Consider the following 10,616-nt stretch of genomic DNA (forward strand, 5'->3'; position numbering starts at 1 on the left):
CTAAAAGTGGTTCATTGGCTTGTAATCATAGGGGAACCACTTTAAGTGCCATATAGCACCTATCTTTAAAGGTGTTATACAGCACCTTTGTCAAATGGTGCTATGTAGAACCATAAGAGGTGCCATATAGCACCTTGGTTGTTTATAATTGCTTCAACAAAAATGGTGCTCAACAGTACCCAACAGTGGTTCTTTGGCTCGTAATAATAGGGGAACCTCTTTTGGTACTATATAGCACTTAATTTTCTTTGAGGAATGCGGCGCTCGCGCTCGCTCACGTGCACCTGACATGCACAGTGCACACTAATCGGCGCGTACGTTTTTATTTAATTATATATTTATTTATTATGATTTTTATTTATTTTTTACTTTCAAAATGACAGAATTCAACAACAAGTTCTTGACACATTTTCAAATTGTGTAAGTATAAATTTAAACACGTTTTTAAACATAACTTCTCTCGTCACTCATTTGTTTAGCCTAATTATTTGACTAGGCCTACACAAATAACAAAAAGCAGTTAATATATGAATATAGCTTTTTATTGAAGTTTGTGACATAATTTCAGCAGGCTATATATCTGACTTCACATCCACACAAATTTTTTCTGTGGTCAAAAAGTCTTGTGTGGGGGCCCTGGAATATATATAGGCGGGACTTGTATTCAGGAAAATCACTATATTTTAATGTCGTTTTTCTAATCCTATCACCAACTAAACTAGGAGACTAAAGGCGGCCGCACACCGGACGCGCAGCTCAACGCCGCGCCGCGCCACGTCTAGGACAACTGTCACCTGAAAATCCGATAACATCAGCAATTTTCTGATTTCTGTAAATAAATATACAACTAAATGTATATTGCAGCACAGGGTGAGGTCCGTATATACATTAACTACGATTTGAGACACACACATGTAAATTTAATATAAAACTATGTAAATGGCGCTCTGTGGCGCGGCAGGATTTTGAACACGGTCCTGAGCCGCCGCGGACAGACGCCGAAAGGCGCCGCCGGTGTGTGTACTCTCATAGAGAATAGTGTGTTCGAATTTAAAAGACGTGGCGCTGCGCGGCGCGCCGCCGAGCTGCGCGTCCGGTGTGCGACCCCCTTAAGAGAGCCTTTAAATAACTGTAGGTGCTTAACAGGTTTTTTGTATGGTAATGGTGCCATATAGCACCTTAACCACCCCAAAGAACCGCTAAAGAACCGCTGAAGAACCAAACTGGGCTTAACAGGTTCTTTAAATGGTAGTGGTGCTATATAGCACCTTAACCACCGCAAAGAACCCCTGAAGAACCGCTGAAGAACCATTTTTTTTAATGTGTGTAATGGCTTCAGTCAGATCAAACATAACACACAGCACAATCTATAAATTGATATAGATTACATTTTCAAATTCAGTTTAGCTTTGTTCGATGCTGAAACAATATCCAATCCAGGGATAGGGTTAGGGTCCTTTTTTGTTTTCCTGTGATCCAGGTAAAACTAATTCTTATAGAGTTTTAATGTGTTGACATGAAAAACAGGCAAATCATATTCATGTATGCTCCGCCCATATCTCCGGCACTGAATATTTCAGAACAATGGAAAAATAATAGCTTTTATTGAATTGTTCCAGGTGAGGAAACCTTGTAACATGTACTTAGATTTTAGTATTTGATTAATTCATGGACTCTGAACGCACCCATTGCTCTATGTCCAAACAAATTAACTTCACTAGGAAACACAGTCCAGTGATTTCTAGGAAACACTAGAAACGTCTAAATCAATTAAGACTCTGTTTTTTTTTTTTTTTTTTTTTAGATTAATACAGCTGATCTAACTGGCTTTTCCCATCCAATGTCCTTCAATTGGCCTTCACATAAAACCATAATTTCTGCTTCTGTGCCTGCAGGATAATCAATTATTTACTTCTCATCACCGTCTTTTGTCCAAAACTGATCATCGCCATTATAGCATGCTGTGGAAAAAATCTCATTAAACAGCTTTCTCATCAGCAAAAACATCATTCTGTCACCTGCCTGACTGGACCGTGGGCCGCGGGAAATTGGACACAATGCCACATTGAACCTATTTCTCCTAAATATTTGAGACTTCACCTTGCAGAACACCTTAATGGACAACATGGTCCGTCCTTCAGAGGTGAACCTGAGGCAAGGTGTTCTGGGTCCTTCTGTGCTGCGCCGTCTGACTGAGGTAAGAAAAAGCTATTGATCTGCACTCTTAAAATTAAGGTTCCGAAAAGATTTTTTGCAATGTAGGGACTTTCTCACTAGGAACTCAATTATAGGAACTAACCACCAGGGCGGTTCCCAGAGAACAAAATTTTCTTTTACGGACATTTTCCTGGTTGCATTCGCACCGGCAGAAGGAACTCTAATTGACGTAAACTCTGGCTGTTGTGCAGGACTTTTATTTTGACAGCGCTGTCAACCGTTGTTAGCGTGAAGACATTAAGGCTACGTTCACACTGTCAATTTTTGGGATTGACAACCGCGTTGGTTTACTTACAGGTGTGAGTCTAGAAGTGTCCCGTTCACACAGGAACTTACAGTAGCGTCTTGGATACTGTTTATGTGAACGTTCAATGGGAGTCAAGGCTGAATTCTGATACCAGCTAACCATACAGACAGTGACCAAGTAATATCAAAGATGGCGATTGGCGACGTCCATAAAAATGAAAAGTTTTATCACATTTGACACGACGAGAGTCGAATCGAGTTGCGAGTTCATCCATTAAATCTTCATTAACCGGTGATACATTTTTGAGTAAATCTGAATGTATTCTTCCCGTAAATAACTGAACTGTTCGGAAAGTAGCTCAAATGACAAGGACTGATAACCATATTCTGTTATGGCCCAAATGATCTAAAAACATTTTCCCACTAAAATAACCTTTTGTGTAATGGTATATTAAAGGTTTTTCATGGAACCGTCAATGCCAATAAAGAACTTTTATTTTTAAGAGTGTGCCTTGGCTTTTTTTGTTCAGAATACAATATTTTATTTCAAGTAGACACCATGCTTTTTGCCCTGTAAAGCTTTTCATACAAAAAATCCACAATTTATTATCTTGTTTGACATGCTTGTGTTTAGATCTTGATCTCCGTCTTGCAGACCTTGAGTTTTCTCAGCGGGCTGCGACACCATGCTTTAGTTATGAAGCCAATGATAGGGTGAGTGCCTGCTGAATTAAAGGAGCCGTGTTACAGGAGCTATCAGTCCAGAACTCATTAGAGAGGATGTGATCTGACGGTGTGTGTCAAAGCGTGAACACCGCACTCAAATAAAAAGTGAATGTGCTGCCTCAGCAACCCTCATGGTGTCTCTCCTCTCTGAAAGCGGGCTGACTCAGTGAGGGAGAGCCATGGTGGATTTAAAGGCCCTGTTTTCATCTTCAGGCAGGTGGACATAAAGACCAACAGCCATCACAGTTCACCCATTAACCACAGTATACTGTGTGTGAAAAAAGGAGTAATTAAGACAAAACACATGCTGGAGGTCTTAAATTGTTTCCTTTGTTTTCTTCTTTTGGGGAAGTGAAAAAAAAAGAAGAAAAAAAAGCTTAGATTTGTGAATGCTGGAGCTATCAAATTATCTTTCCCATATGGCAGTGTTTAATAAATATTATACATTATTAAACAATTTGTTAGACAGTTATTAATGTATGTCACTTACTGCACAGCAGCACATAGCCTTAAAAATGCAAAACTGAAAAATCTAAAATTGAGTCGTTGCATTTGCTTTCTTTTTCAAACATATCAATAAATTCAAACACATTTTTTTGACACATAACATATTTTCTTTCAGTTTATTAACATAACATTACACAATGCATTAATTTGCAATGGAAGCTTGTTTCCGCCACAAAATAAAAAAGGTAATTGCGACTTTTTCTTGCAATTGCAATTTTATTTCTCATAATTCTGACTTTATTGCTCAGAATCGTGCAATATAAACTCGCAATTGCAAGGGGAAAAAAGTCACAATCACATTTTTTTTCTTTTTTAATTATTCCATTAAATCCACAATGTATTTATTTGAGAGATATATCACAATATACAGTGGCAGATATACATTTGGACTCTTAAATAACAATTCAAAAATGTCTTTGCATCAAAAAAAAAAAAATATATATAAAAGATGATTTATTTTTGACATTTGTATATGTAATCCTGTGAGTATATGTGAACTAGAGTTAAAAATTTGTTGGAAACAAAGTTGGCCGTTTTTGGGCAGTTTTTGGCCAGAATAAGCTGCAAAGTGGACCAGATTTAATGCTGATTGTCAAAAGTCTGGTTCTACAAGACCAGTCCTGAAAATCAATGGCGCTGATGTGGAAATAGAGATGATCAGGCCTACCTTTCCAGCTTTACATTAGTGCTTACAGTCTGTGATATTTGAATAGTGCTCCTGCCATGAGTTACATGCAACAAAGACATTTCCAAACCTCTTCCTTCTCTGCGTCCAACTGTTTTCTCTGAAGTGGTTGTCATCTCTGATTGTACAAATTAACCATCGCAGCTAAAAATCTGGAACAAAGGCTTGAAATGTGGAATACGGAAAGGTGATAAAGCGATAGGCTTGTGGAAGAAGATGCTCGGCTCAGATTTAATCCACCAGGCACATCACGCTGACAGGAATTTACACCTCATAGAGAGCGAGAGATTGGTGGAATATACTAAAAATAACCTGGATGCTAAAATGTAGCCTATTTATTTATTAATTTCTCTACCAATTCAAACATCTGTTATAGTTTTGCATCAACAGACAAAAGCTAGAAAGGAACAGAAAGCGGCAATCAATAGTAATTTAGCATGGACCTTGAGGTTGCCCTCAGTTTAATCTGAAAACATTTCAGGATGTGTCTGTGAATTTACTGATACACACACACACACACACACACACACACAAACACACACACGCACACAAACACACAAAGTCTATTATTATTCTGAATCACAGGATCAGCATTGCATTGAGACTAGGCCTATATTATGACTCAAAGATCAATTTTAGTCTCTGCAATAGCTAAACCTCCATTGAGACATTTTATTTTAGTATCTGATTGGTGTTAGAAGGGCAAGCCATGAATTTATACATCAAATGTTGTTTTATTCTGCTACAGAATCTTGGCAGTGAAGTGCTTATCTGAACAAGACTGTTTAGCGGTTTGTGAGATACATTTCATGGTGGTAGAGTAAAATGTTGTCTGATGACACAAAGCATCAATCATACTTTATAGCTGGGATTTATTGCTCATGGGAAATTACAGGCATTTATTTTATGTAATAAAATCAGCCTAAAAAATTCTAAATTATCTGGGGAGAAAATCTACATAAAAAAAAAGAAAAAAAAAGGCGTTGAAACTATTTTCACTCTGAAATTGGTAGTAAATTTAGGAATTTCAAAATTATTTTAAAATTCCTATGGGAAAAATATGTCTGGAACCAACTCAACTGAATAAGTGGGAAAAAAATCTGTGCAGTTGCCCAGCTGTTCTGATTGGTTGCTAGGGTGTTGCTAGGGTGGTTACAAGGACATTGCTATTTATTTTTGCTATTTATACATTGCAGCATCACCTCTTTAATCAAAGAGTCTGAAACGGCTCAATCAAGGATTCATCCTCTCTAAACCCCTCAGGATCCTTTCTGAAAATCTTTTCTCTGATTGGTCAGATGGCCCAGTCTGTTGTGATTGGTCTACTTTGCTATTAGTCGTCAGATGGCCCAGCCTGTTGTGATTGGTCTACTCTGCTCTGATTGGTCAGATGGCCCAGTCTGTTGTGATTGGTCTACTCTTCTCTGATTGGTCAGATGCCCATTCTGTTGTGATTGATCTACTCTACTCTGATTGGTCAGATGGCCCAGTCTGTTGTGATTGGTCTACTCTTCTCTGATTGGTCAGATGCCCATTCTGTTGTGATTGGTCTACTCTACTCTGATTGGTCAGATGGCCCAGTCTGTTGTGATCGGTCTACTCTTCTCTGATTGGTCAGATGGCCCAGTCTGTTGTGATTGGTCTACTCTACTCTGATTGGTCAGATAGCCCAGTCTGTTGTGATTTATCTACTTTGCTCTGATTAGTCAGATGGCCCAGTCTGTTGTGATTGGTCTACTCTGCTCTGATTGGTCAAATTTCACAAATAATTACAAAGAAACGTACAAACTGAAGTAAACGTTACATTTTGAAGTAGAAAGACTGAAATAGTATTTTCTTGTAAAACAGACTCCAATAATCTTTGTTTTATTTACATCTTTACAGTGTTTTAGAGTCATGTAAAACAAATCATATAATCTTCATTAAAAAAATATGTGACGTGAATGTGACAAAATCTTAAATATAACAAAAGCTCTGTTGAGGTGAACATTTTAGAGTTTTTCCAATCATGAGTTACAAGGCAGAGTGCACGCACCAGACATTTTAATATGTCTCTGCATTGATTTGGAAGATAAAGAGTGGCTCTTCATTACAAGCAGAGACCCAGAGGGTCTGTGCACTGTTAACTTCAGACGGAGGCAGATATGGATTTCCCTGCCTGTTCTCACCCAGGTCACTCAGCTCAGATATGTTTCAGGTTTAATATGTTCTAGGACCTCCGTTAATGACGTGCCCCAAACCCTGACTAATTCATTTCCTTATCTTCCAGCCGGGCAGGAATGTAGTTTGCTTTCAAATGAAAATGCATTAACTGGCATCATGTTGGAACACTGGCCTTGATAAGGTGAGAACATCCCTGTCTGACTACAATGCTGATACATTGTCGAATTATCAGTGCTGTTTGCCGTGATGCCAAATAAAAATAATTGGTGCATGCTAAGGCAGTGTTATCGTGTAGGATAATTAGTGTTTCTTGCTAAGGCAGACATCTCTATTTGCTCAAATGCTCTTCAGAATTAAACTTCCCACACTGTTTGTTTTACGAACATAACTCAGATCACGTGGCTGGTTGAGGAGAGGAATTTATTTCAGTTCAGTCTGGAATTTATTTCAGTTCAGTCTGGAACTGAGTCTGGGATTAGCATGTTAGCTAACAACATGGTATTCGAAGCATAAAAAATTGCATCAATGCCCTTGTAACCATTTAGCAACACCATAGCAACCAATCAGAACAGCTGAGCCCAGATTGCGCACTTTTTCAGCAGAGTTGGTTCTAGAAGTATTTTTCCCACAGGGTTTTTAAAGTGCACCTATTATGCTATTTTAAAGGTTCCTAGTTTTGTTTTGGAGGTCTCCTACAATAGGTTTACATGCATCCAAGGTAAAAAAAAAGAAACACTTTAATTTGGTCATATTACACATTGTAGCATCACCTCTTTAATCAAAGAGTCTGAAACGGCTCTATCAAGGATTCACCCTCTCTAAAGCCCTCCTTTCGGAAAGTCTACTCTGCTCTGATTGGTCAGATGGTCCACCACAACATGTTATTTCGGGCTCTGGGGTGCTTGTGAATAGCTTTTCCCAATTCTTTTCAGACAAATTGAAGTCAATCACTGAATCCATCACCAAAGACACCCCTCATACAAGTGACTCAAATGTTCATTTGATGTTATCTGATTCAGCTCACTCAACAAACTCTCTCTCTGCTTTGATTCTGACTACTCCTGCTGCCATAAGTGATCTAATTGTGAAGTCTAATTCCACATCCTGCCAGCTTGATCCTACACCTACTGTATTGCTGTATTGCTTATCTGTATTGCTGTATTGTGTGTCCTCGAGGTTGTACCCTTCATAACACATATTATAAACTAGTTTGGCTTCCGCCATTGTCCCAGCAGAACTCAAAATGGCTGCGGTGACCACCATTCTTAAAAAAAACAGGCCATGACCATCTAAATATGGACAATTACAGGCCAATATCTAATTTAACAATCTTAAGCAAAATCCTTGAAAAGGTTGTGGCTTTGCAATTGCGATCATATTTACATGTTAATGGTCTTTTTGAACCTTTTCAGTCAGGATTTCGCCCATCTGACAGCACTGAAACTGCTCTTCTTCAGGTGGTTAACGACATTCTTTTGTCCGTGGATGCAGGGTTGATAAACATCTTGATGCTTCTCAATCTAAGCGCTGCATTTGACACAGTCTGCCATGAAATACTTATCTCTTGGCTTTCTGATACCTGGCTCATTTCTTACATCAGCAAGACAGAAGTACTATATCACCATACAAGGGTATAGATCTGCCACTGCTTCGCTTAAACAGGGTGTTCCTCAAGGTTCAGTTCTTGGCCCACTATTGTTTATCATCTATATATATCCACTTGGTGACATCATACACAGGCTCTCATGATCTTCAATTTCATTGCTATGCTGATGACATTCGAATTTGTCTTACCACCAGCCATCCCTGCCTGACTCATTCACTGCATGTATCAGAATTTGGTATTGAATTTCCTCAAATTAAATACCCAAAAAACTGAGATACTGACGATTGGCTCTGCTGCCTCAGTCAAAAGGATGGACCTGTCCTTTGATATTGATGGAGTTCATGTTAAGCCTTCGTCATCTTTTCGAAACCTTGGTGTCTTAATCAACTCAACTCTATCTTTTGGCTCTCATATTTCTTCTCTTGTTAAAAACTCTTTTTTTCATCTTCGTAATATTGCACATCTTCGATCTTCTCTCACTTTAGCTTATGCTGAAACCTTAATTCATGCATTAATCACATCACGTCTGGATTATTGCAATGCTCTATTTCTATTTCTAATAATCACAAAATAAAAGCAAGGAAAATTAAAACAGTTATTCAAAATGTTTTACATAGAAAGGAATTAAAATATCACACTATTGGAACTCAAAGTGCTTTGCATAGAAAATAAGCACAAAATAAAAGCAAGGGAAATTAAAACAGTTATAAAAGGAATTAAAAGAGATAAATGATACAGTTATAAAATGAATTAGAGTAAAATGAATTAAAGTAGTAAAAAAATTTATGAATAAACTTCTCATCTGGCAAAACACCGGTGTATCTTATTTTGCATATTTTTTACTTACTGTAAACTTAGTCTGTGGTGTTTATTCGGCGCGCCTAAGAATTCCATTGGATGTCTCCGATGGACCCGGTTTTTCCCTAAAATCGGACAGGAGGAGCTCATGGGGTAACCTCGGGTTCACTGCCCCATCAGTCCGTATCCGTAAAAAACACATTTGTTTGGAAGATCTATGGAGTCGATCCAGTCCACACCCCACAGAACCTCAGAACCCCACAGAATTGACACATCAAACTCACTACTCCACCACAGACCCAGGCCACCAGCATGGTTTCATCTCTCAATTTCTCCAATGAAGTCATTTATGTTTGTCTCTTACCCAGTTTTCAGCGCCATTTGAGTTTAGAATCAAAAGGAGGATGCAGAAATAAAATACACTGTAATCAGTTGGATGCACAGTGGCACAGTACTCATTCAATAAATGCACAGCTAAACAGATGTGTTTTGAGATTTGAATGTGACTACTGGAGGAGCACATCTGATCTCTTCTGGAAGCTGGTTCCAGCTGCAGCTGGCATAATAGCTAAAAGTGGACTCGCCTTGTTTAGAGTGAACCCTTTGTATTTCTAGCTGATATGATCCTAATGATCTGAGTGATCTGTTAGGTTTATATTCAGTGAGCATATCTGCAATGTATTGAGGTCCTAGGCCATTGAGTGATTTATATACCAGTAATAATACTTTAAAATCAATCCTAAATCTAACTGGGAGCCAGTGTAAAGAGCTGAGGACTGGTGTGATATGTTCATATTTTCTGGTTCTGCTCAGAATCCTGGCAGCAGCGTTCTGTATGAGCTGCAACTGTCTTATGGTCTTTTTGGGAAGGCCAGTGAGTCCATTACAATAATCCACCCTGCTGGTGATGAAAGCATGAACAAGTAAGTCTTGTCTGGAAACAAAGCATCTAATTCTTGCAATATTTTTTTTATATGATAGTATGCTGATTTAGTTATTGCTTTGACATGACTACTGAAACTAAGGTCTGACTCCAGAATCACACCGAGATTCCTGACTTCCTGATTCCTGACCCTAGAGTTAAGGTATGCGTTCACCTTGAGAACTTCATCTTTGTTTCAAAATGCAATGACTTCAGTTTTGTCTTTGTTTAACTGAAGAAAGTTTTGGCACATCCAACTGTTCACTTCATCAATGCATTGGCACAGGGAGTCAATGGGGCTGTAATCGTAAGGCGATAGGACTAAGTAGATCTGTGTGTCGTCTGCATAGCTGTGGTAAGCAATTTGGTTCTTTTTCATTATTTGGCTCAGTGGGAGCATATACAGGTTGAACAGGAGTGGCGCAAGGATCGAGCCTTGAGGGACTCCGCATGTCATGGATGTCCATTCAGACTTATGGTCTCCTATACTCACATAATAACCTCTCCCTTCTAATTATGACCTGAACCATTTCAGGATTATCCCAGAAAGCCTGACCCAGTTTTCCAGCCTGTCAATAAGTATGTTATGATCGACAATGTCAAATGCAGCACTGAGGTCGAGTAGTACCAGAATTGATGTTTTGCTTGTATCAGTATTTAAACGAGGATCGTTTCTTATCTTTATGAGTGCTGTCTCTGTGCTGTGATGTGGTCGGAAACCAGATTGAAAATTGTCAAAGTATCCA

The sequence above is a fragment of the Leuciscus leuciscus genome (genome assembly GCF_965113295.1).
Source record: "Leuciscus leuciscus genome assembly, chromosome: 18".
Classification (NCBI taxonomy): Eukaryota; Metazoa; Chordata; class Actinopteri; order Cypriniformes; family Leuciscidae; genus Leuciscus; species Leuciscus leuciscus.